This window comes from Vicia villosa, unplaced genomic scaffold (genome assembly GCF_029867415.1).
Source record: "Vicia villosa cultivar HV-30 ecotype Madison, WI unplaced genomic scaffold, Vvil1.0 ctg.000951F_1_1, whole genome shotgun sequence".
NCBI classification, from domain to species: Eukaryota; Viridiplantae; Streptophyta; class Magnoliopsida; order Fabales; family Fabaceae; genus Vicia; species Vicia villosa.
The window spans coordinates 614867-640841 of record NW_026705426.1 but is presented as its reverse complement, the minus strand read 5'-3'; the positions used below and the strand labels follow the sequence as shown (position 1 = coordinate 640841).

At 39.4% G+C, this 25975-nt stretch overlaps 1 non-coding gene across 1 annotated transcript; it reads right to left on the bottom strand.

Moving 5' to 3' along the window:
• Positions 1–3283: 3283 nt before the first annotated feature.
• LOC131632515 (small nucleolar RNA R71) lies at positions 3284–3390 on the bottom strand. The gene has a single exon (XR_009293033.1). It is a non-coding gene; the product is annotated as a small nucleolar RNA R71 (small nucleolar RNA).
• Between the last annotated feature and the right edge of the window lie 22585 nt (positions 3391–25975).

The window sequence follows — 25975 nt, the reverse complement described above, 5'->3', positions numbered from 1 at the left end:
GCTCAATAGTCGGTAACCCTAAAACCTATCTGATTTACTTTCTTTAATTATTATTTATGTCAAACCTATTGCACTGCTGGTCCACTGGTTTCTTTTTCCCCTTCCCCATAATATTGTAACTGCTTCGAGGCTGTATTGTTTGGCCTTGAAGGCACTTAATATTGTTCATATTATTGTGTGGTTAGTAATCCTAGGGAGTGATAACCATGAATTGAATTAGAATCACTTAATTACAAGATAACTTATTTTTGAATCTGATCACGTGATTGTTGCACCCACGCACCTTTTATGGTACCCCTCTTGTTGCCTGTTGCATGTTGCCTGTTGCCTTGTGTTTTTTTGCAGAATAGCCTTGTCCCTCGAATACGAGGATACCTCGGCAATGTTGCCCTCAGTTCATTCTCAAGGTCATAAGTCCCTAATGATGCTGCCTTCGATTCGCCAAATATGACCTCGTCCCTCGAAGTTGCCTACGAAGTGCTGAGGTGTCCTCTGCTTGCCTAACGAAGATGGCTTTTCTGATCCTTCCCTTAGACTACCTGCCCCTCTATGGCATGGGACAGTCTTATGGCGAACGATAACTCGACGACCCTTCAACATCCAAATCAAAGGGCTTCCTTACTCTCCTATGGTATGGATAGCCCTGAAAGGCTAAAGAACATTTTTCATCTAACCAGGTAATTTGCCCTTAATTGCATGCTCTGGTTTAAAATCTTTTTCTACCCTTTTCTCAAAAATCTTCAAAAAGCTACGCTTATTTACAAGCTAAAGTCTTATTTCTTTTCTACACTTTTTCTTTCAAAAGAGCAAAGCAATTAAGAGCCCATGGAAAACCATGGATGCAAAGGGTGCCTTACACCTTCCCTTTGATAACACGATTTTATATCGTATATTTAGCTTGAAATTCATAGATATTTATAGCATTTTCCGTTTATTATATTGATTTATTACGATATTACGCGAGTTTTTGCTTTGTTTCAGGTTTTACACTCTTATTATGACTATATGTGAAAAGGAGAAGAAATGGAGCTAAAACGACCACTATTTATGCCTAAAAGATGAAAAATGGGTGCTCAAGTAAAAAGGGAGTGCAAATAAGGCCCAAATGTGCTAAAAGAGACCAAAAGACCCAAAGAAGCAATCCAGCCCACGAAGGAACCATTTGTGAGTGGCCCAACTAAATGCTGCAAAGAGGAGACGCACGTCTCCACGTCTCATTGGCCACGTCAGCAAAAGGGAGACGCACGTCTCCAGCCCCCTACATTCTCTCCACTTGAGACGCACGTCTCAAGTCTTCAACGAAGCTTCCCCAAGAATCGGAGACGCACGTCTCCAAGTCCAAGTCTGCTGGAGCTCCTCTTTTCACGCAATCCAACTGCAAAGCCTCACCTATAAATAGAGGCAGATACTTCAGTTCAAAGTGTCCGATTTCCTGCTAACGAAGTGCTGCCGAAATTGTACCGTGCATTATATTTTCTGCCTTCCTTTAATTCAAACAGTTATTTTCTCACAACGATTTCTACACCGGAAATTGTTGTGAACATTTTATAAATCTAGCCTTACGTTAGATTTATTGCCTTTTATTTTCCTTGTTTTATTTTCCGTCCGTTTAAATTCCGAAGAACGATCCAGCCAACCTGTGGTTGAAGTTCAGTACTCGAAGATTCAGTTTCAATTTATTTAATTCAGGTTTAATATTTACTGCCTTTATTTATATATTTGCTTGCATGACATATTTTATGCCAATTAACATGCCTTTTATTATAAGCCAAATTAATTTATGCATGCTTAACTGTATTAATATGTCTGGCTAAATTACTAAGGTATCGGTATGTAAAGTAAGTTAACCGTAGGGATCCGAAATAAATTGGCTTAATTATGTTTTGTTAATCATCACCTGTTTTTGGTTTGTATGTCTAATTTAATTAGTAGTCTTAAGAACAATAGAGCGAAAGTTTGAGGTCTTAAGACGGTCAAAGGTTAAAATCAATAGAGCGAAAGTTTGAGATCTTTAACTGGATAGTAGACATAGGACATTAGTTTTAAGGACGGCGAAAGCGTATTAAAACTAATTAGAACTTATTTATTTTCAAAAATTGTTTTTACACCCGAGCGGGATGGCGAAAGCGTACGTTAGGGATATTAACTTGGTCCGAGTCAACAGAGCAAAAGTTTGAGATTAGGAGATTTAAATAGATAACAACTTCATAAAACAGGCATTTTATTAATTACGTTGTTTCCAAAAAGCTTTTCTAAAATCTAATGGGATGGCGAAAGCGTACATTAGGATTAGGATAGTAATCTAAATCAACAGAGCGAAAGTTTGAGACGAGGATTTTTAACCAATGGAATTAGTAAAGATTTTTAATTAAATTATGCAAAAGCCAATGGACCTTCGGATCACCTTAAGTTAAACGAAATACATACTGATATCTGTCTTTTATTATATTCTTTATTTCTCACAATCACTCTCCCTTAGGAACAATCAAAATATTAGTAGCCCTAGCTTTACATAGTAACCTTAGATAACGGTAGATCGATTCATAGTCCCTGTGGATTCGATATCTTTTAAAACTACACGACACGACTGTGCACTTGCAGTCATCAGATTTATAGACACGTAAAGTCGCGATCAAGTTTTTGGCGCCGTTGCCGGGGACTATTTAAGTCGATATCGTAACTCACTGTTACACCGTAGAGACTAGGACAATTCTTTCCTTACTCTCTGAACAATTGTATGCCAAATACTCGTTCACAAGGAGGAGATTTAATACAACGAATTAACGAGATCGAACGTTTCATTAACGTCAAACGTCGAGCTCGCAATCTTCCCGAAGTAGCACCAATTCCGATTAATCAGGAATTGACTTTTACTGATCAAATTAATCAAATCACCCCAAAGTTAGAGATGGCTGCTCTTCGTCCTCTTAGAGACTATGCCGCTCCTTCGCGCGCTGAACCGCAGTCAAGTAATGCACCACCTGCGATTGAGGCAAACAATTTCGAGCTGAAACCTTCGTTGGTCCAAGCTGTTCAACAGAATCAATTCTCTGGAAGCCCTGCAGATGACCCCAACCTTCATTTATCTGTGTTCGTGCAATATGCCGACACTGTCAAAGCTAACAACGTTAGTTCCGAAGCTATTCGATTACGTCTCTTTCCTTTCTCCTTGAGAGATAGAGCTAGAGCGTGGCTTCAATCCCTGCCTTCTAATTCCATAACTACATGGGATGAATTGAAGAGAGTATTCTTAGAGAGATACTTTCCGCCTAGCAAAACTGCTATGCTCAGAGGTCAAATCAACGGATTTACCCAGAAAGATAACGAATCACTCTTCGAAGCCTGGTAACGTTACAAGGACATGCTTAGACTATGCCCTCATCATGGACTCGAACCATGGCTGATCATCCATACTTTCTATGGTGGTCTCCTATATAACACTAAAATGACTATAGATGCCGCTGCTGGCGGAGCATAAATGGACAAACCCCATGATGAAGCATATAACCTCATAGAGAACATGGCACAAAACCATTACCAATGGGGTGGAGAACGAGCCGCTCTAGAGAAAGCCCAAACCAAAGGAGGAATGTACGAAATAAGTGGTATAGACCGCGTTAACGCTAAAGTAGACGCTTTAACTCAAAAGATCGAGAACTTAACCATCACTCCTTCAGCCACCGCTGCTGCTGTAACACCTAACTGCGAGATTTGTGGATTGACTGGACACGCAGTTGCCGAATGTCAACTCTTGACTGGAATCCCATCTGATCAAGTAAACTATGCTCAAGGAAACCCTTATTCTAACACGTACAACCCTGGATGGAAAAACCATCCGAACTTTTCTTATAAAAACAACAACGCGTTGTACGCGCCTGGACAAGCACCTGCTGTACCACCTGGCTACCAAAAAGCGCCTGTAGCTGCTCAAAACACCCCCAGGAAGTCAAATCTAGAAATCATGATGGAGAACTTTATAGCTTCCCAACAACAAACCAATAAGGACTTCCTAAATCGAAACATCCACAATAGCGAGCAACTAAAACAACTTTCGAACAAAGTAGATGCCTTAGCTACGCATAACAAAATGTTAGAAACGCAAATCTCACAAATAGCCCAACAACAAGCACCTACTGCTGCCCCTGCTGGCACGTTTCCTGCTCAACCACAACCTAATCCTAAAGGACATGCGAACGCGATAACACTACGAAGTGGAACGAATTACGATGGACCCATTGATCCTAGAACTCAAAACGCACCCATGTCACAACAAGAGCCAAAGGAAACCCAAAAGACATCAACTGATGATCAAACTGCTAAGACCAATGAGAGCAACAACGAAGTGGAACCTGAAAAAGAGAAACCTTACGTTCCACCACCACCTTATAAGCCACCAATTCCTTATCCTCAGAGATTAGCTAAATCAAAAACCGAAGCGCAATTTAAAAGATTTGTAGAACTTCTGAAACAATTAAACATAACCATACCATTCACAGAAGCCATAACTGAAATGCCTTCGTACGCTAAATTCCTAAAAGAAATCCTATCAAACAAAAAGAAACTCGAGGATAACGAAACTGTAACACTTACCGCTGAATGTAGCGCTATCATCCAAAATAACATGCCTCCAAAACTGAAAGATCCTGGTAGTTTCTCTATACCCTGCGTAATAGGTAAAACCATCATAGAGAAAGCCCTGTGCGATTTAGGAGCCAGTGTTAGTTTGATGCCTCTTTCGACCTGTAAGAAACTAAATCTGGGTGAGCTTAAAGCAACGAGAATGTCTCTTCAATTAGCTGACCGTTCAGTAAAATACCCTGTAGGAATGTTAGAAAATATCCCTGTTCGTGTAGGTCAATTCTACATCCCAACTAACTTCATCATTATGGATATCCAAGAAGATTCTAACATCCCGATCATACTAGGAAGACCATTCTTAGCAACCGCTGGTGCAATCATAGATGTCAAGCGAGGAAAGCTTACTTTCGAAGTAGGAGAAGAGAAAATAGAATTTATTCTTTCCCAATTCCTAAAAGCACCCTCTATAATTGAAACATGCTGCTCTGCCGACATAATCGACGAGTGTGTTAATGAAATAAAATCCGAACCAGATAAGGAAACCGAGATCCTAAAAATTCCTATACCGCCTATCTTTGAAGATGACAACTGGCGTGGGGAATATCAAGATGACCATCTGAGTGAATGTTTAGCCTTAACTCCTGATCCTATACCTGGACCGAAGAAACCTGCTATAGAACTGAAAACACTGCCTACCGATCTTAGATACGAATTCCTAGACGAAGAACGTAACCGACCAGTTATAGTTAACGCTGACTTAGGACAAACCGAGACTATAAAATTACTTACTGTCCTGAGGAAATACCCAACCGCTTTAGGATATAACATATCAGATTTGAAAGGAATAAGTCCTTCCCTCTGTATGCACCGCATTATGCTCGAAGACGATTGTAAAACCTCTAGAGAACATCAAAGGCGAATAAATCCTATTATGAGCGATGTGGTTAAAAAGGAAATCCAAAAACTGCTAGAAGCCGGAATAATATATCCTATATCCGATAGTAAATGGGTTAGTCCTGTTCATGTCGTACCAAAGAAAGGAGGAGTTACTGTAATCACTAATGCAAAAGGCGAATCTGTAGCGCAACGTACCCAAACTGGATGGAGAATGTGCATTGACTATAGGAAGCTAAACAAAGCTACCAGAAAAGACCACTTCCCTTTACCTTTCATAGATCAAATGCTTGAACGCCTAGCTAAACACTCACATTTCTGTTATCTGGATGGATACTCCGGATTTTTCCAAATTCCTATCCACCCTGACGACCAAGAGAAGACCACATTTACCTGTCCTTATGGTACATTCGCTTATAGACGAATGCCTTTTGGGCTTTGTAATGCACCCGCGACCTTCCAAAGATGCATGATGGCAATATTTGCCGACTTCCTAGATGGAATAATGGAGGTCTTTATGGACGACTTCTCTGTCTGTGGAGGAAGTTTTGAAACATGTTTAGAGAACCTTGAATTGGTACTTAAACGATGCGTAAGCGTAAACCTAGTCCTTAATTGGGAAAAGTGCCACTTCATGGTTCGACAAGGAATTGTACTTGGACACATCGTATTTGATAGAGGGATTGAAGTAGATAAAGCCAAAATCAAAATTATCGAAAACCTTCAACCTCCCAAAACTGTTAGAGAAATAAGAAGTTTTCTAGGACACGCTGGTTTTTACCGACGTTTCATTAAGGATTTCTCTAAAATAACAAAACCCTTAACTGAATTACTAATGAAAGACGCTGAATTCATTTTTACTGATAAATGCACTGAAGCATTTCATACGCTTAAACGAGTATTAATCTCTGCGCCAATTATGCAACCTCCCGACTGGAATGAGCCTTTCGAAATAATGTGTGACGCGAGCGATTATGCTGTAGGAGCCGTTCTAGGGCAAAGAAAAGATAAGAAACTACATGTCATATATTATGCGAGTAGAACCCTGGACGAAGCTCAAATGAATTATGCCACGACAGAAAAAGAATTATTAGCTGTCGTATTCGCATTAGACAAGTTCCGTTCTTACCTGGTAGGAGCCAAAATAATCATATACACTGACGACGCCGCCATTAGGTACCTCCTAACCAAAAAGGACGCCAAACCGAGACTTTTGAGATGGATTCTGTTACTACAAGAGTTCGGCCTGGAAATTAAAGATAAAAAGGGCACTGAGAATGTCGTAGCAGATCACCTCTCTCGATTGGAAAATATGAAACCCGAACAAGTACCAATTGACGATGATTTCCCTTATGAAAGACTCATCGCTCAGTTAGAAGCCAATGAATTCGAACCATACCATCCAAACGCTGAAACCAACAAATTAGCAGAAATAGCTTTTGCCCGCTCTGACACACCTTGGTATGCAGATTTCGTAAACTACCTAGCTGCTGGTGTGCTTCCTCCTGATCTAAGCTACCAACAGAAGAAGAAATTCTTCCATGACCTAAAACATTACTATTGGGACGACCCACTCCTGTTCAAAAGAGGCCCCGATGGAATCTTTAGACGTTGTGTACCCGAGGAAGAAATAGGAAGTGTAATAACACACTGCCATTCTGCACCGTGTGGAGGACACCATAGCACATCTAGAACCTGCGCCAAAATCCTTCAATCTGGACTCTTCTGGCCCAACCTGTGGAAAGATGTTTATTTTGCTGTACTAAACTGTGATAGATGCCAACGAACTGGAAACATTTCGAGACGCGATGAAATGCCTCAAAAGGGCATTCTGGAAGTAGAAATATTTGACGTTTGGGGAATAGACTTTATGGGTCCGTTTCCGTCATCGTTTGGAAATCAATATATACTCGTAGCCGTCGATTACGTTTCAAAATGGATAGAAGCTATCGCTTCTCCTACAAACGATACACGAGTAGTTATCAAACTCTTCAAAAACGTCATCTTTCCTAGGTTCGGTGTGCCTAGACTAGTAATTAGCGATGGTGGTTCCCATTTCATTTCAAGAATACTCGAGAAACTCCTTCGAAAATATGGAGTAAATCATCGAATAGCTACACCATACCATCCACAAACAAGCGGACAAGTAGAAGTATCTAACCGCGAAATAAAACAAATATTGGAGAAAACTGTTGCTATATCTAGAAAAGATTGGGCAACCAAGCTAAATGAAGCTTTATGGGCTTATAGAACAGCTTTCAAAACTCCAATAGGAACTACCCCATTCAAACTCGTTTATGGAAAATCATGCCACCTCCCGGTAGAGTTAGAACATAAAGCTTATTGGGCCATTAAGAACCTAAACCTAAACTACACTGCCGCTGGTGAGAAACGACTTCTAGACATAAACGAAATAGAAGAACTTAGACAAGACGCTTACGAAAATGCCAAAATCTATAAAGAGAGAACGAAAAAATGGCACGACAAGCGTATATCTAGGAAAAATTTTAGCATAGGCGATAAAGTACTTTTGTTTAATTCTAGACTAAAATTATTTCCTGGGAAGTTACGATCTAGATGGTCTGGCCCTTTCGAAATAACTAACATATTTCCGAGCGGAGCGATAGAAATCAAAGGAGAAACTGTCAAACCTTTTGTCGTAAATGGGCAACGTCTTAAGTATTACCATCATCTCGAACACGATGAAAACATCGAAGTTTTTAAACTTGACGAGCTGCCCGCTCATTCGAAAAAATAGTTTTCTATTTTAAAAATCGTCGAGCTTACGACATAAAACAAAGCGCTTGGTGGGAGACAACCCACATTTATTTATTCTTTTATTTTATTTTATTTTTATTTTTAACCTTTTATTTTCATTTAAATAATCTATTCTATTTTTAACTATTTTAATTTTAATCATTTCTACATTTTTTTTCCTACATTTTATAATAACTACTATAATTATAACTGCTATCTTAATTCGAGAAAATATTCCTTTTCTTTTATAATTATATTTATTATTATAATTTGTTACATTTTTATATTATTTTTATTTTTATTTTTCTTCCTTTTAAATCAACACTAGCCTAGTTCTAACTTAATCTAAATATTTTCAACTTCTAGGTTTTCTTAACTACTAACTAAGATGCAAGAAGTCGATAATATGGAAGTTGTGTTCCGTGGTAGAGGACAAGAAGCAAGATTTGATAAGCTGGCTGAAAGACAAATGGATTTGACTTGCTACCCTCACCAACCGACTATGGTAAGACTCGGTATCGAAGAAAGCGTTCTACACCTGCTAAACCAAATTGGTTGGACTGGTTCTCACCTGTTCCGCAAGTTTAGTACCTACCGGAAGCTCACTCTGGAATTCTTGAGTTCCTTGACCTATCTTCCTAACTGTGGACAAGGACTGAGAAAAGGAGTCATTCTCTTTAGACTCTTTGGTATGGAATTTAACTTTTGCATCCGAGATTTTGCTGAAATGCTAGAACTACCTCATGGATCAGATGCATACACCAAAGTAGCTGAAGACAGCCTTGCGTACTGGGAGTTGGAAAGCTATTGGGGCAAGATCACTGGAAACGACAACCCTGAAGAGAACGAATTCCAATCTGAGAACATCCATAACCCTGCTTTCAGATACTTCCACAAGATCATTGCTCATTACATCTTTGGTAAACCCGATGATGTCACTGAAGTTTCTAGAGAAGAGTTATTCATCATGTTCTTCTCCTCTCAGAATCGCCCGATCAATGCCATCGCATTCATGCTAACAAACTTCGAGCGCATCACGCAAGACGAAGTTTCACCTATTAGGATCGGCGGATTTGTCACTATGATTGCTAATGCTATAGGAATGAGAATACCTTTGCTTAGATTGACACCTCTTGGTTCCCACAATTCTATGGACATTCATCTCTGCTTTAATCGAGGTATCATCGGTAACCTTGGACCTGATCAGTTTGATTTGCTCATCGATAACAAAGTATTGGATCAATTCACCTTACCGAGTCCAAGGACGAGTGTGCACAACCCTGCTAACTGGCTTTACTATGGTCAGATTCCTGAGAGAGAACCCTCACCTGAAACCCCTCAAGCTTATGAACATTTTGATGAGGAAATGCACGTATCAGAATCTGAGCCTGACACTCCTCCTGGATACTATGACCCTAATCCTGAAGATGAACCCATTCCTGATTATGAACCTCTTTCTGAAGATGAACCTATACCCGAGTATGAGCCTGAGACTCCTTCTGAAGATTCTGTTGACGATTACACTGTTGATATGACTGATGTCGAGCTCGAGCCACAACAACCCGCTGCATCCACCGCATCAGTGAACCAAAGAATGCCTAATCAGAACACACACGAGCAAGCCATCACTGCACTGCAACAAGATGTACAACATGTGCGCAACGAGCTACACACTTTGCAAATGCACTTCTTCGATTTCATCGACACCGTCAATGCTCAATTCGACGAAGTCTTCAAACACATTTACTCTAATGTGCACAACAACAGACGTGGCTAGATGTTGCCGTTTAGATTTTTAGATTTTATTTCTAGTTTTAGTAATTTCAATTTCTAAGTTTAGATTTCACTTTCTGCACTTTTACATTCTATTCCTGTCAACACTCAGTACCAGTTTAATATTAAATGCAAAATCTTATTCATTACTGCTACTGTGTTATACTGCATTACTATTAACTTCTATGTATTCCTGTTTACCATATTTTTGCTGTTTATAGTATGATACAATGACACTGTACTGAGCTAGTATCCTGTATTAACGCTACTGTCAGATTTGGTCCACACCTGCACGCGTGAAACCCACTTACCTGAGCTAGGAGACGCACGTCTCCATTCATGTGGGACCAGCAGTCTGCACGCATAGGACAGGAGACGCACGTCTCCATGCCTGTCCCCCAGCAGACTAGCTGCCTGAGACGCGCGCCTTCCCAAGGCCAGCAGTCTGCACTTTTGACCACGCAGAAGACTCTCTTTACTCCCCATTTTGAATTTTGAATTTGAATTTCAAAATTCATCATTCAATCTTCTTCATTCTTCCCATTATTTCTTCCATTTAAACACCATAAACCTCATTCATCCTCCATCATTCACCTCTTTAACTCTACATCATTTCCCATTCTTCTATTCCATTCAAACTTCAAACACCACCATAATTCCATTTTAATTCCACATTAACCACACCATTTTCAAACCTCACTATAAAACCACACCACCACCACTCTTATTCTTCACAACCTCCATACCATTTTCTACTCTTCTATTCTCCATTCTAACTTTCTTTTCAAACTCACCATGCCTCCACGTTCAATCATCCGTAGTGTGCGTCCAGAGAGACCACCCCCTAACCTTAACAATATTATTTTCCGTGAAGACGACAATGATGCTCAAAGAACCAAATACCTCGCGTTCTATGAACGTTCGGTTGTTCCCACAAAATTTGTGAACACCAAATGTCTAGAAACTCTGGGTCTCATTGATGGTGTCACCCGTTTACTCACTAAATCTAGCCTACACCATATTTGTACCGAACCCGTACCAACTTACGAGCCGCTCGTCTTGGAGTTCTTGAGCTCTTTCAACTACGACACTCCTTCTGATCAACCACTCTCAACCGGTAGCATCCAATTTCGGATGTTCAACCGTGAATATACTCTGGATCAAGAAGTAGTGGCTACATACTTGCATTTTAATAATGTACCAAATGCTCTCCGCGCAATTTTTCAAGAACTCAATGGTCGTTCATGGGAACAACATGCTTTCGACCTCTGGTTTAATCTCACTGGCGAAGTTCCTACTGGTTGGAGGGCTCTACATGCTTCTCACATTCAAAACCCCGCTATACGTTATTTTCAACGTGTTTTGGGGCATACTATTTTTGCGAGATCCAACAACCATAAGGTAAATCAGCATGAATTATTTTTCCTTTATTGTGCGCTAAACAATCTCCGTTTCAATGCCGCACCTTTTATGCTCCAACACATCCAAAGCTGTGTCAACGCCCCCGCTACAAATCCCTTCCTGTTTGGCGGTATTATTACTTCCTTGGCCTGTGCCTTAGGTCTTGGTGATGAACTCATCTCCCTCTCTCATCTCATGATGCCTGCTCAATCACTCGACCTCACTTATTGCCGTGACTCCCACTTGGTTTCACCCCGCCATGATGGCCGATACACCTTGGTCGTCAACAAAGTTCTGATTCCTTATGTCGTCCTTCCATGCCCAGAAAGAATCAACATCCGTTATGTTCAGCGTTGGAGACTTATTGAAGACAATCCTCAAGACAACCAACCTGAACATCCTAATGAACCTATGGATGCAAATGAAGAAGAACTCAACCAAGGGCAAGCTGATGTCAACCAACCTCCTCAAAACAACCCTCCGCCTATCACTCTTGATTCCATGTATGCTGCAATTCAACGACAAGACCAACTTTTTCAAGCTATGCAGACAAACCAAAATGAAACACTGAGGCTTATTCGAGAGATGCAACAAGAGCACCGTGACTATGCTATTAGGAACGAAGGCCAATACACTGAAATTGCTACACAGTTGAATGATCTCTACATTCGTGTAGATGGCTCTCCTACTGATAGACGTCGCCGTGTTCGTACAAGAGGCGCAAGCAGTTCTCGCAACCGCAACACTGAGGAGTAGTTTTCATGCATTGAGGACACTGCATCATTTAAGTCTGGGGGAGTCGTATTACTTGCTTTAGTTTTATTTCCTTTTAGTTTATTTCCATTCCTTTTAGTTTATTTCCCTTCCTTGTAATGTTTTTTCTAATTCAATAAAGAATATTTATGGAATTTCAAGTATTATCTTTATAATTCCGTAGTTATTTCAATTTCTTCCATTTTCTTGAGCCATAACAAAATTTTTGCTCCTAAATGATAAAATGCAAAACCCCACACGTTCGAGAAATACGAAGCTACTCAAACACCAAACGCATAGAAATTGACTTCCATTCAAGTCAATATCCTTATTGTTCCAACACTCTAAAACCCCCAAGTATGCGTAACCGATTTGAATACCCTTTATACCGAAACCATCGACTTTAATTTTTGAAGTAACCCTTAGTAGTTTATTCTAGCAGTCGGCACCGTCTTAAATACCAACTACGCAGAGAGTCGATGAATATAAGTGTATGATCCTCATAATAATAATTATGTGCCTAACCGAAATAAGAAATGTGCCTACTAAGTAAGGTGATCCTCACAAGATCATTTAACCTAACGGTCGCAAATCTCATATACAAAGAATTTAAAAACTCATTGTTGATTGGTTCAGAAGTCATCTGGTACTGAACTTGGTAGGAGGGACTATTGTCCGATTCCCCGCGATCTACAAATGAGCGCTAAGGAGTATACCACATAATTGTGCCAGAACTCCATAAGAAGGATCATAGTCACTAACCGACTACTCTGCTATGTGCGTGTCAAGATAATGGGCTTAATGTGACTGCGCGCGAATGAAAAGGGTAAAACATGATGACGAGTCAAAGTCGAGCTATAATGGCATGATTCGGATTGGTATGCATACTGGGAGTTGTCTAGTGTCGCTACTATAAGTTTATTGCTAGGATCTGCAACATTATCTTAAAACAAGAACACTATGTAGCTGAGTATGACCGAACGACATGGTGGAAGCATATTTCATTTCGCGGTCCTCCTATCTTTATCTTGTTATTTTGCTTGAGGACAAGCAAAGGTTCAAGTCTGGGGGAATTTGATAACACGATTTTATATCGTATATTTAGCTTGAAATCCATAGATATTTATAGCATTTTCCGTTTATTATATTGATTTATTACGATATTACGCGAGTTTTTGCTTTGTTTCAGGTTTTACACTCTTATTATGACTATATGTGAAAAGGAGAAGAAATGGAGCTAAAACGACCACTATTTATGCCTAAAAGATGAAAAATGGGTGCTGAAGTAAAAAGGGAGTGCAAATAAGGCCCAAATGTGCTAAAAGAGACCAAAAGACCCAAAGAAGCAATCCAGCCCACGAAGGAACCATTTGTGAGTGGCCCAACTAAATGCTGCAAAGAGGAGACGCACGTCTCCACGTCTCATTGGCCACGTCAGCAAAAGGGAGACGCACGTCTCCAGCCCCCTACATTCTCTCCACTTGAGACGCACGTCTCAAGTCTTCAACGAAGCTTCCCCAAGAATCGGAGACGCACGTCTCCAAGTCCAAGTCTGCTGGAGCTCCTCTTTTCACGCAATCCAACTGCAAAGCCTCACCTATAAATAGAGGCAGATACTTCAGTTCAAAGTCTCCGATTTCCTTCTAACGAAGTGCTGCCGAAATTGTACCATGCATTATATTTTCTGCCTTCCTTTAATTCAAACAGTTATTTTCTCACAACGATTTCTACACCGGAAATTGTTGTGAACCTTTTATAAATCTAGCCTTACGTTAGATTTATTGCCTTTTATTTTCCTTGTTTTATTTTCCGTCCGTTTAAATTCCAAAGAACGATCCAGCCAACCTGTGGTGGAAGTTCAGTACTCGAAGATTCAGTTTCAATTTATTTAATTCAGGTTTAATATTTACTGCCTTTATTTATATATTTGCTTGCATGACATATTTTATGCCAATTAACATGCCTTTTATTATAAGCCAAGTTAATTTATGCATGCTTAACTGTATTAATATGTCTGGCTAAATTACTAAGGTATCGGTATGTAAAGTAAGTTAACCGTAGGGATCCGAAATAAATTGGCTTAATTATGTTTTGTTAATCATCACCTGTTTTTGGTTTGTATGTCTAATTTAATTAGTAGTCTTAAGAACAATAGAGCGAAAGTTTGAGGTCTTAAGACGGTCAAAGGTTAAAATCAATAGAGCGAAAGTTTGAGATCTTTAACTGGATAGTAGACATAGGACATTAGTTTTAAGGACGGCGAAAGCGTATTAAAACTAATTAGAACTTATTTATTTTCAAAAATTGTTTTTACACCCGAGCGGGATGGCGAAAGCGTACGTTAGGGATATTAACTTGGTCCGAGTCAACAGAGCGAAAGTTTGAGATTAGGAGATTTAAATAGATAACAACTTCATAAAACAGACATTTTATTAATTACGTTGTTTCCAAAAAGCTTTTCTAAAATCTAATGGGATAGCGAAAGCGTACATTAGGATTAGGATAGTAATCTAAATCAACAGAGCGAAAGTTTGAGACGAGGATTTTTAACCAATGGAATTAGTAAAGATTTTTAATTAAATTATGCAAAAGCCAATGGACCTTCGGATCACCTTAAGTTAAACGAAATACATACTGATATCTGTCTTTTATTATATTCTTTATTTCTCACAATCACTCTCCCTTAGGAACAATCAAAATATTAGTAGCCCTAGCTTTACATAGTAACCTTAGATAACGATAGATCGATTCATAGTCCCTGTGGATTCGATATCTTTTAAAACTACATGACACGACTGTGCACTTGCAGTCATCAGATTTATAGACACGTAAAGTCGCGATCACCCTTTGCATAAATTACCCCCCGAACTCAATTTTTTTATTTAAAAGGTTTTTCCTGTTCTTTTAGCCTTTCTGTTAATTTGGATAAATAAAAGTCAGTGGCGACTCTTGCTTACCGCGACATTTCGATATAAAGTCAGTTCACCGTATTACAGAACTGGCGACTCTGCTGGGAATTTTCGAATAAAAGAGGGGTTACCTTAAAAGTTTAGGATTCACTTAAATTTCTTCTATTGTTTGCTTTGCTTGCTTTATTTTTCAGGGCTGTTTCAGGAATTAAATGAAGGACGAATCCTTTACCCGGATTCAAGTACACTTAAGATAGGAGTGGCATAGTCATGGCGACCTCTTTCACATATGTGGGAGATGAGTCAATATGAAGTTCACGCTTGAGTTAGGACTCCATAGCTATATGCACACCTTTCTCAAATGAGGGAGGTTTATGTATGTGTCTGTGGGTGCGCCGGAGCTCAAGGACCTTTAGTCACCTTTAACCCATCTTGGCCTTTAGGAACGTAGTGGGGGGACTACTCTTGACAAATGTTGAGAACTAGTCGCTACCCGATACTACAATTCAGATAGGTTCTTTCTCAAAGTATCATTGCATGATGTGAATGTATCATGTCCGAGGGTGCTTTAGAAGGGCTGACAATTCTGGATAACTCATAGAACCCGTTGCTGATATCATCCTTATCCTTAGAAACACCTTTGGGGAAGGGTATCTCACATGATCTAAACTCCATGCAAGCCAAGCCTAAGGAAATTGTGTGACTTGTGTGACTTGTTTGTGTTGCTACTAACTGTTTCCCTGTAGGTTTTGTTAAAAGACTTGTTTGCCCTTACTATTTCACGTTGTGCATAATGAGCTACATTCACATAACATCATGACATCATGACATCACAACATAACATGATTAACTAAACCTTTCAAGGATCTTAGGAATTTAGGGCGCACAATTTCAGGTGCTCTTATCAAAGGCTGAATTCCTATCAAGGGGCAAGAGGATTTATTTTCCTCTAGCCACGTACCTTCCAATTCAGAGACTCAGTGCCTACCAAGGAGCAAGAGGATTTATTTTCCTCTAGCCATGTACCTTCAAATTCATAAGTATCCCGAATCAGAGGCGATGACCCACTCGATATGGTGAGCTTGATTCCTAAAGAAAGACGCTTAAGAACGAAAGCCAAGGTTCTTCAGACGAAGCTGTGACTGATTAAATTTCTAATGTTGCTAACTAAATTCCTTAAAGATCCTTGAAAACATTGCATCTGCATTCATAACATCGCATAGCAGGTTTCTTACAATAGGTCTCTCATCCTTTCTTGCTGTTTATTTCAGCATCATGAATCTCGAACAATCAGTTAAGGATCTCCAAGCTCAAAACACTGAGTTCCAAGCCTTGATTGTGAATTTGTCCAAGGGGCAAGAAGAGCTGAAAGCCATGCTGACTAAAAAGAAGAATAAGAAGGGCAAGAAGACTCTAAGGAAAAGGCTTAGACCGATCTTGCAAATCAGGGATGCCGAAGCCTCTGAAGAGAGTGACGAAGATGAGCAAGACGATGATGCTAGTATCAAAACTGATGCAAAAAGTAATCATGATTATGCCAAGCCCTCTGAAGAAGAAGAGAACTACCATCATGAGGATGAACATCCTGATGACAAATATAAGTTGTTGGAAGAACGTATGAAAGCCATGGAAATCCAGAAGGTACCTGGAATAGACTTTGAAGAACTAGGACTTATCTCAGGGGTTATCATTCCTCCGAAATTCAAGACTCCGACCTTTGCTAAGTATGATGGAGTCTCCTGTCCTAAACTACACTTGAGGTCTTATGTAAGGAAGATTCAGCCTCATACTGCTGATAAGAAGCTCTAGATCCACTTCTTCCAAGAAAGCTTATCTGGAACACAACTCGAATGGTATTATGAACTGGAGGGTACCAACATCCATACATGGGAAGATTTGGCAACTGCTTTCTATGTGCAATACCAATACAATGCTGACCTTGCGCCAACCCGTATGCAACTACAAAGTATGTCTATGGGACCGAAGGAAAGTTTCAAGGAGTATGCTCAAAAGTGGAGAGATCTAGCAGGCAGAGTTCAACCTCCCTTGATTGACCGAGAGTTAAATGACATGTTCATGAGTACATTAATTGGTCCTTTCTACATCCACTTACTGGGAAGTTCCTCATCAAGTTTCACTGACCTCATACTGACTGGGGAACGTGTTGAAAGCGGTATCCGAAGCGGTAAAATTCAAGTGGCTACATATTCTAATACCATAAAGAAGGCGCAGAATAAGAGGAATGAATCCAATACTGTGGGAGCAGTCCTAGCCTCTAATCAAGTGCTGGTACGACAAAAGGGCAACCAGCGTAAACAAGGCGCATCTAAAAGACAATTTACAAAGATCAACATAACTTTGGCTGAAGCGTTACAACAGTTGCTGAAAGCAGGGTTGATTACTTTAAAGGATCCTGCTCTGAAGCCTAATACCGCATCTCATCAATATAATCCTAACGCAAGATGTGCTTATCACTCCGACAGCGTTGGACATGACACTAATGATTGTTGGCCATTGAAGAACAAAATCCAGGATATGATCGACGCTGGAGAAATCGAGTTCGACTCTCCTGCGCTCATGCCTAATCACAACAAGAGTGCTAATACCGTGGATGGCTAGAAGGGTGGACTTTAAGATCATTATTTTTACTTTCAGTTGCAATTTCTTTTTTTTGTTTGTTTAAACATTCGACTTATGATAGACATTATTTGTTTTAATAATCATCATTAGTGCATTGCATATGTTTGTCTTGAATAAATTATTTCACTATCACTCATTTTAAATTATATCTTTACTTTGCATATGTTTTGTGATATTCAACTCCTGCTAAGCTATAAGCCTTTTAAGGGAGAATGACGAAAACGATACCACAACCTCATACAGTATGCTTTTGAGCGGACTATGCTGACGATGTACAGGCATTGTTTCAATTCCTAAACAGTGGAGATATAAGGATGTTAATCCCTCGTCAACCCCTTTGAGCCTAAGAAGTAGAAGTTTCTTTCTTTTACCAATTAAAACCCTTGATCATAACCCGGGGCAGGGTAGTTACTCAGTTAACTCAATCACACTAGCTGCTGTCTACACAAATAATGATGGGTTCCCACAACCATTAAGCCAGACAGTCAATATCCACCAAAAAGAAAAAAGTTGTTAAAGTTAAAACCTATGAAGGAGACTTATCAAAAGTCGAAACATCCCGCTGACTGTAATCACAAAATAAACAGTTCAGGCAAAAGTTAGGGATAACAAAACTCAAAGTCAAAAAAGAGGTCACTACAAATCCTCGACCAAAGCAAAAAGAATTACAAAGAAGGACTACTGACTATCCGAATAAACTTCTGGTGCTTCAACCACCATCAAACATCAATGTTAATACTTCAAGCTTTGCTAAAGCTGAAACGCAAAATTAACTGAGCATAGGATCAAAGAACATCACGAAGAATGGGATGGGTATAAATAAAATTTTGAGCCTTTATCCTTTGTTTCTTAAACCATGAACCAAGCCACATTACAACCCTTGAAAGTCCTAACTGAAGTATGGTTAGTTCGAAAGCATACTGTCACCAAAAAGGTATCCTGACTCCTTAAGGTTTGCCATAAAAGCTGAGTTAATACCTCGTTTTACAAAGGTCATGTTTTTAAACATCGCGCTTTTACATCTCCTGTTTTAATGCTTCTCTAAAAACAAGACAGACATATGCATTGCATTTCATGAATTCATTATTAAACATATTCTGCTACATAATTTCAAGTGTTAGCATCAGAAAGAATCTGCACTGGGTATGACTAATGACTAAAAGTCACCCCGACAGACGAAACCATCTCGGTAACAACATCTCTTATAACTGACCCAGTGATTAGAAGTCAATGAATACAAGGGGCACGACATGCTTTGACCAGTCAATCTGGGGCAATCAGGCCAAGATTCAAAAATCTCTCAGAAGCATCAACAATCAGGGGCATGCACCCAAGTGGGGCCGAAGCTACTGCCCGATCAGTCAGGGGCATCATACTAAGTACTAGGGGCATGTCACCCAGAGTACACATCTCATAAGGTCCTCGCGAGGCAAATCTTTCCTAAGTCCCCACTAGCAGGGGCAAATTTATGCAAATCCAGTTTAACATCTTGATCAATACTCAGTGGTGTGTCCTAATCAATACAAATCCAAGAATGGCAGTTACTATAATACTGGGGGCAATGTTCAAGACATTCATGCTTTCCCACAAAGTCGGTTTCAAAGGATCATATCCCCACAGAGTAATCATCTCCAAATGTTCTCATCCCACAAAGACTTAGTTCTTCAACTGAGTTTACATCTTCGACACTGCCGGTTCTCCGATACTATTCTCTTCTCCAAACAAGGCTATTCATCTCTCTTATCCCCAGTCAGGGTACATCAAAGATCGATCATTCAAATCATTTTCATCCCCAAGAAGAGATCATAAATCCCCAGCTAAGCATCTACAAAACAAGATCAAATATCCAAGTCACAATGATACGGAGATTTATTTTCTTAGAACAACATCAGTCATACATCATATACATCACATACATATTCTTACATCGCATACATTACTTCATGATAAACATACGGGTTTCTCATTTATTTGGAGAGACTCGTCATATAATACATGCATCATGACATTGCATATTTCTAACTTTGTTTTCAGGTTCCGCCTCGACAAGCATTCCTCTCAGATATAATCAAGCTGAAGATTCATTCTGACAAGCCTTTTACATTCCAAAACTTCATCAAATAACTTACCAACTCTAACGAGCAAGCATTCTCTATCAGATATGGTCTAATGTATGGCCCGTTCCGTTATACTCAGTCAGATATAGTCTAATGTATGACTCGTTCTGGCATTATCCTTTAGATATGGTTTAATGAATAAATCGTTCTGACATCCTCCATCAGATATGGTCTAATGTATGACTCGTTCTGGTATTCTCCTTCAGATATGGTTTAATGAATGACTCGTTCTGACATCCTTCAACAGATATGGTCTAATGTATGACTCGTTCTGGTATTCTCCTTCAGATATGGTTTAATGAATGACTCGTTCTGACATCCTTCAACAGATATGGTCTAATGTATGGCTCGTTCTGATTTTCCTCTTCAGATATGGTCTAATGTATGACTCGTTCTGGCATTATACTTCAGATATGGTTTAATGAATAACTCGTTCTGACATCCTTCATCAGATATGGTCTATTGTATGACTCGTTCTGGTATTCTCCTTCAGATATGGTTTAATGAATAACTCATTCTGATGTCCTACTCCCAGATATGGTCTAATGTACGACTCGTTCTAGTATCCTTCCTCAGATATGGTCTAATGTATGACTCATTCTGGTATCCTTCCTCACATATGGTCTAATGTATGACTCGTTCTGACAGCCTCCAACAAATATGATCTAATATTCTCCTTCAAATATGGTTTAATGCATGACTCGTTCTGACGTCCTCTATCATATATGGTCTAATGTATGACCCGTTATGGTATGCTATTTACAAGATCTAATTCTATCATCACGAATGGTGTAGACGCGATCATCTCTCCAAGATCTAATTCAGTTACCACGAACGGTGCTGACACGACCAACCTTCCAAGATATAGCTCTATCATCACAAATGAGGTAGACGCAATCAACTGTCAAAGTCTAAATTCTGTTACTACGAACAGAAATGACACGATTAACATTCAACAACTACTTCTCAACACGTCAAATTCAGATATAATCTAACGTACGATTCATTCTGACTTTCAAAACATATCGAGACAGATGGCATCTTTAAGCCCATCACAATCAAATCCGAAGAATCCGGATGGCATCTTTAAGCCCATCTCTGACAATACTCTGCTTGGATGGCATCTTTAAGCCCATCTCCTACAAAAAGTCCCTAAGTCAGCTAGGGCAAATTCCTGGGTATTCTAGTGTTCAATCCTCTTCTACCTTCAGATTCCGACAGGAACACAGGCCAATCTACATCCTCAGGTATAATAAGATTGAACAGGGGCAGCTGTCATACCCCAAAATTTTCCCATCATATTTAATCATATTTCAGTCCATCTGACTTTCAAATGCTCAAAGATCTCCAATTGCTCAAAGCTACCTACCTCCTAAACAAACAACCCACAACTAGGGTTTTTTGCTTCTCTGCAAGAAAAATCAAGTTCTGACAATTCAAGTGGACCTCATAACCTCTCATATGCCTCAAAAGATCCTCATGCCAATTTTCAAGCTCTGATTCAAAAAGATTGCTCACTCAATGGCCCAAACGATCAATAATCGACTGGTTGACCTAAAAGTCAAACTATGGTCAAACCATAGTCAAAACTTCTGATTTTTGGTCAACATCCTCATTATGAAGTATCATTCATCATTTTATCAAGTATGGATCATGGTTCATCAAGGAAAGATCATAAATCAACAATTCCAAAAGTTTCTAAATTAGGGTTTTTGGATCAAAAGTCAACTGAACTTTGACCAGCCATAACTTTCACAAGGAACATCATAAATTCTCCATTCAAAGCTCATTTTAAAGGAAATTGAATTCTCTACAACTTTGTCTCTCACATGCCAAGGCTAGAAATGCTTCATTTAAGAGATATGGATCAAAACATTATAGGTCCTTTTTGAAAGTCAACCAAAAGCAGTTTTTTGTCAAAGCCCATATCATCAAGATAAAATCCTCAAATGGAAAATGGCTTCCAAATTGGCTTGTAGGGGACATCTTGAGGTTTCCAAAAAGTCCTAGTGTAACACCCTTCTAAACCCCGCAGAAAAATTTAATAAATAATCAGAGTAAAAACATATGCACAAGGGTGCCACAATTATTTAAAATAATTATATCAACTAAGGTCAAAGTCATGCTTTATTAGGAATCGATTCACCAAAACACAATCATGTTTAACACAGCGGAATACTAAACATCATCAAATACAACCAAATGAAATCATAATTCAACGCCAAATAAAATGGATAATTTCATAAAAACTCTATAACTATCGTTCCCCAGTGTTACAGATCAGAGCATGACCGACACGACCCAACATAAATGGATAAACTCTACGAGTCATCCTCACCAAGCACTAATGCTGCTACTCTTCAATCTGAAAATGACAACATGTAAGGGTGAGTCTCATTCTCAATTAGTAAATATTATGCAATTCATAAGCAACAAGCATCATAATATACCGTTCACCCAATTATACATATTCAAATTCACATCCATTATTAATTCACACAATAATAGATTGCAACACATGAAGGATAGAAAAACACTTAGAAAGGGGGGGTTTGAATAAGTGTAGCTTTAAAAACTTGACAGATAAAAAATAAATTGCACAGTTATTTTTATCCTGGTTCGTTGTTAACTAAACTACTCCAGTCCACCCCCGCAGAGATGATTTACCTCAACTGAGGATTTAATCCACTAATCGCACGGATTACAATGGTTCTCCACTTAGTCAGCAACTAAGTCTTCCAGAGTCTTCTGATCACACACTGATCACTCCAGGAACAACTGCTTAGATACCCTCTAAGACTTTCTAGAGTATTCTGATCCACACGATCACTCTAGTTACAACCTGCTTAGATACCCTCTAAGACTTCCTAGAGTATTCTGATCCACACGATCACTCTAGTTCCTTACAACTTAATGTAATCAATTCTAAGAGTATTACAATTGCTTCTTAAAAGCTATAATCACAAACTGTGATATTTCTCTTAACGTTTAAGCTTAATCTCACTAATATATTACAACAGCAATGTAGTGAGCTTTGATGAAGATGAAGATTCTGAGCTTTGAATAGAACAGAGTTTCAGCAAGTTAATATGAGTTGTTTTGTTCAGAATCGTTAACCTTGCTTCTCATCAGAACTTCATATTTATAGGCGTTGGAGAAGATGACCGTTGAGTGCATTTAATGCTTTGCGTGTTCCGTACAGCATCGCATTTAATGTTATACGCTTTTGTCAACTACCTCGAGCCTTGTTCACGCTGTGTCTACTGACGTTGCCTTTAATAGCTTTTAACGTTCCTTTTGTCAGTCAGCGTAGCTTGCCACTTGTACTTCCTTCTGATCTGATGTTTGTGAATACAACGTTTGAATATCATCAGAGTCAAACAGCTTGGTGCAAAGCATCTTCTGATCTTCTGACCTTGAAGTGCTTCTGTGCGTGATACCATCAGAACTTCAGTGCTTCTGATCTCATGTTCTTCTGATGCTTCCATAGACCCATGTTCTGATTCTGCTTCGACCATCTTCTGATGTCTTGCCAGACCATGTTCTGATGTTGCATGCTGAACCCTTGAGACAAAGCTTCTGAGCGCTGAATTATGCATACTCTTTATATATTTCCTGAAAAGGAAATTGCATTGGATTAGAGTACCATATTATCTTAAGCAAAATTCATATTATTGTTATCATCAAAACTAAGATAATTGATCAGAACAAATCTTGTTCTAACAATCTCCCCCTTTTTGATGATGACAAAAACATATATAAATGATATGAATTTGCGATCAGAAAGAGCAGACGGCAAAAGACAAATTACACAGCTATAGCATAAGCATGTGAATATGTCTCCCCCTGAGATTAACAATCTCCCCCTGAGATAAATAATCTCCCCCTGAAATAAATACTCGAAGAACTTTAATAAAAGACTTCCCTGATTATTTCGGTAGAGACGATCACATAAGCTTCTGTCTTCAGAGAATTCATAGCTTCTGACTTCTGCTTCCATTGGACAGCTTCAGAACTAGAATTTCTTTAGATCCCTAGAACACTCACAGCTTCTGATTCCTGCTTCCATCTAGGACAGCTTCAGAACTTGAATTTCTTTGATCTTCAGAACATTCACAGCTTCTGATTTCTGCTTCCATTTAGGACAGCTTCAGAACTTGAATTTCTTTGATCTTCAGAACATTCACAGCTTCTGATTTCTGCTTCCATTTAGGACAGCTTCAGAACTTGAGTTTTCTGGATCTTTAGAACATTCACAGCTTCTGATTTCTGCTTCCCTCGGATAGCTTCAGAGCTTTGAATTTCTACCAACATCACTTCATGCTAGATTTATATCAGAACATTGTTGAATGTACCAGAGCATTATCAGAGCATCTCTACATCCTGAAATGTTACAGAACAAAAACTAAACGACAAAAGTCAGTATGAACGAGTCAGAACATAAAATGTATATTAGAACACATGATATGTATCAGAGCCATATAGGCTAAAATAATGTATCAGAGCAAATAGAATTTTGTCAAAGCAAATAGACAAATATGGATCAAATTCTATTATCAGTGCTTCTGATTCATTCTTCTTTCTTGCTTCTGATTTCTGAAGCTTGACAGCACTTAGCTTGCTTCAGTTTCCATGAGCTTATTCTTTTTACAGAATAACACTTCTTATGGTTTTGCTTCTTGTGTTTGCTTTGAAGATTCTCTTCACTTCTTTATACCTGCAAAACACTTAAACCATATAGAACTTGCAGTTCTTGTTAGTAAATGTGTGGGAGCTTTACCCAGCAACTGATAGATTAATCAAATCATTTATCATTTATCTTCTCCCCCTTTTTTGTCATATCATCAAAAAACAGAAAAGATTCAGAGACAAACAAAAAGAGACAAAAGGAAAGAAACACAAATAACTTTTCATTGATTTCAACAAGAAAGATTACAAAAGAGGAATGCAGGAAAACAGATGCAACAAGGAAAGAAAACTACACAGACCAAAGGACTAAGATCCTAGCCTACGCAAAATCCGCGCCAGAACATCATGAATCCCGTCAGTGCTTGTAGCTTGCCTTGCCATGAAGGAGCGAAACTCAGCATTGGCTACTTCTTGCGCGTCCAAACGAGAAGCCAGCATAGCTTGATTCTGATGAAGAGCTTCCAAGGTCTCCATCAGAGCTGAGGTTTCACCAGAAGAAGAGGCACCTGAATTTCTGCCAAAAGGGACAGCAATCTCAGCAGGGTGATCTTCTGGGAGATCTTCAGCTTGTGCATCTTCCATTTCCTCATCTGAGTCTGACTCAGAAGTAGCCTTAGCATATTCTGGTTCAGGCAGCTCAGAAGTTCCAACTTCCAACGCTTGAAGAATAGCTGCTAGGTTTGTTGGAGGAGTAGGACCAGCAACTTCAGCAGGATAAACCACTACTGGAAAGACCATGTGAGGTGCTTTTTCAGAAGGGTTCATTCTGAACCAGTTAAACAGCCACTGAAAATCTCCAGTCAGCACAGGAAACCATGGTTTCCACACCACGATGTCTCTGCAGAGATTTTCTTCTTCCAACTCATCTGCAGGTATCTTCTTCTCAAGAACACTTCTGTTCCTGATGAGATGGTGATAGCTGCTTTCACCAACTTCCAACCGAAGACCACGAATACCAGGAGCTTCAGACATGATCCTTCTCTGAGTGTCTGTAGCCCTAACCAGAAAATCCTGACGAAAGGTATCCCAAAGGTTGCTTGTAGCATACTCATCCAGATGGTTAAGGTGAGCAGCACCCAGAATCTCCAACCAGCCATTTACATCAGAATGTAAAAGCTCCAGAACAGGGGTTGGAGGGTTGACAGTGAACCTGGAGTCGGGAAAAACAACACTATAGGGATTAGGTGTTCTGGTGGGAAAAGGGTGTGAGAGAGATGAAGAAATATCTGATGGATGGGTTGAAGGAAGGGAGATATCAGATGGTGAAGAAGGTGGTTCCGAGAGGATGAATGAGGAGGAAGAGGTGGTGGAGGTCTGTGAAGAGGGAGGTGATTGAGGGGTACCGTCAAGGGGTTGATACACACGTCTAGAGTAATTTCCAGACATCATAGCTTCAAACGGGTTCACTTTGAGAGGGTCATAGGTGATCCTTACTCTTTTTGGTTTGGTTTCTGGTTCAGCAGT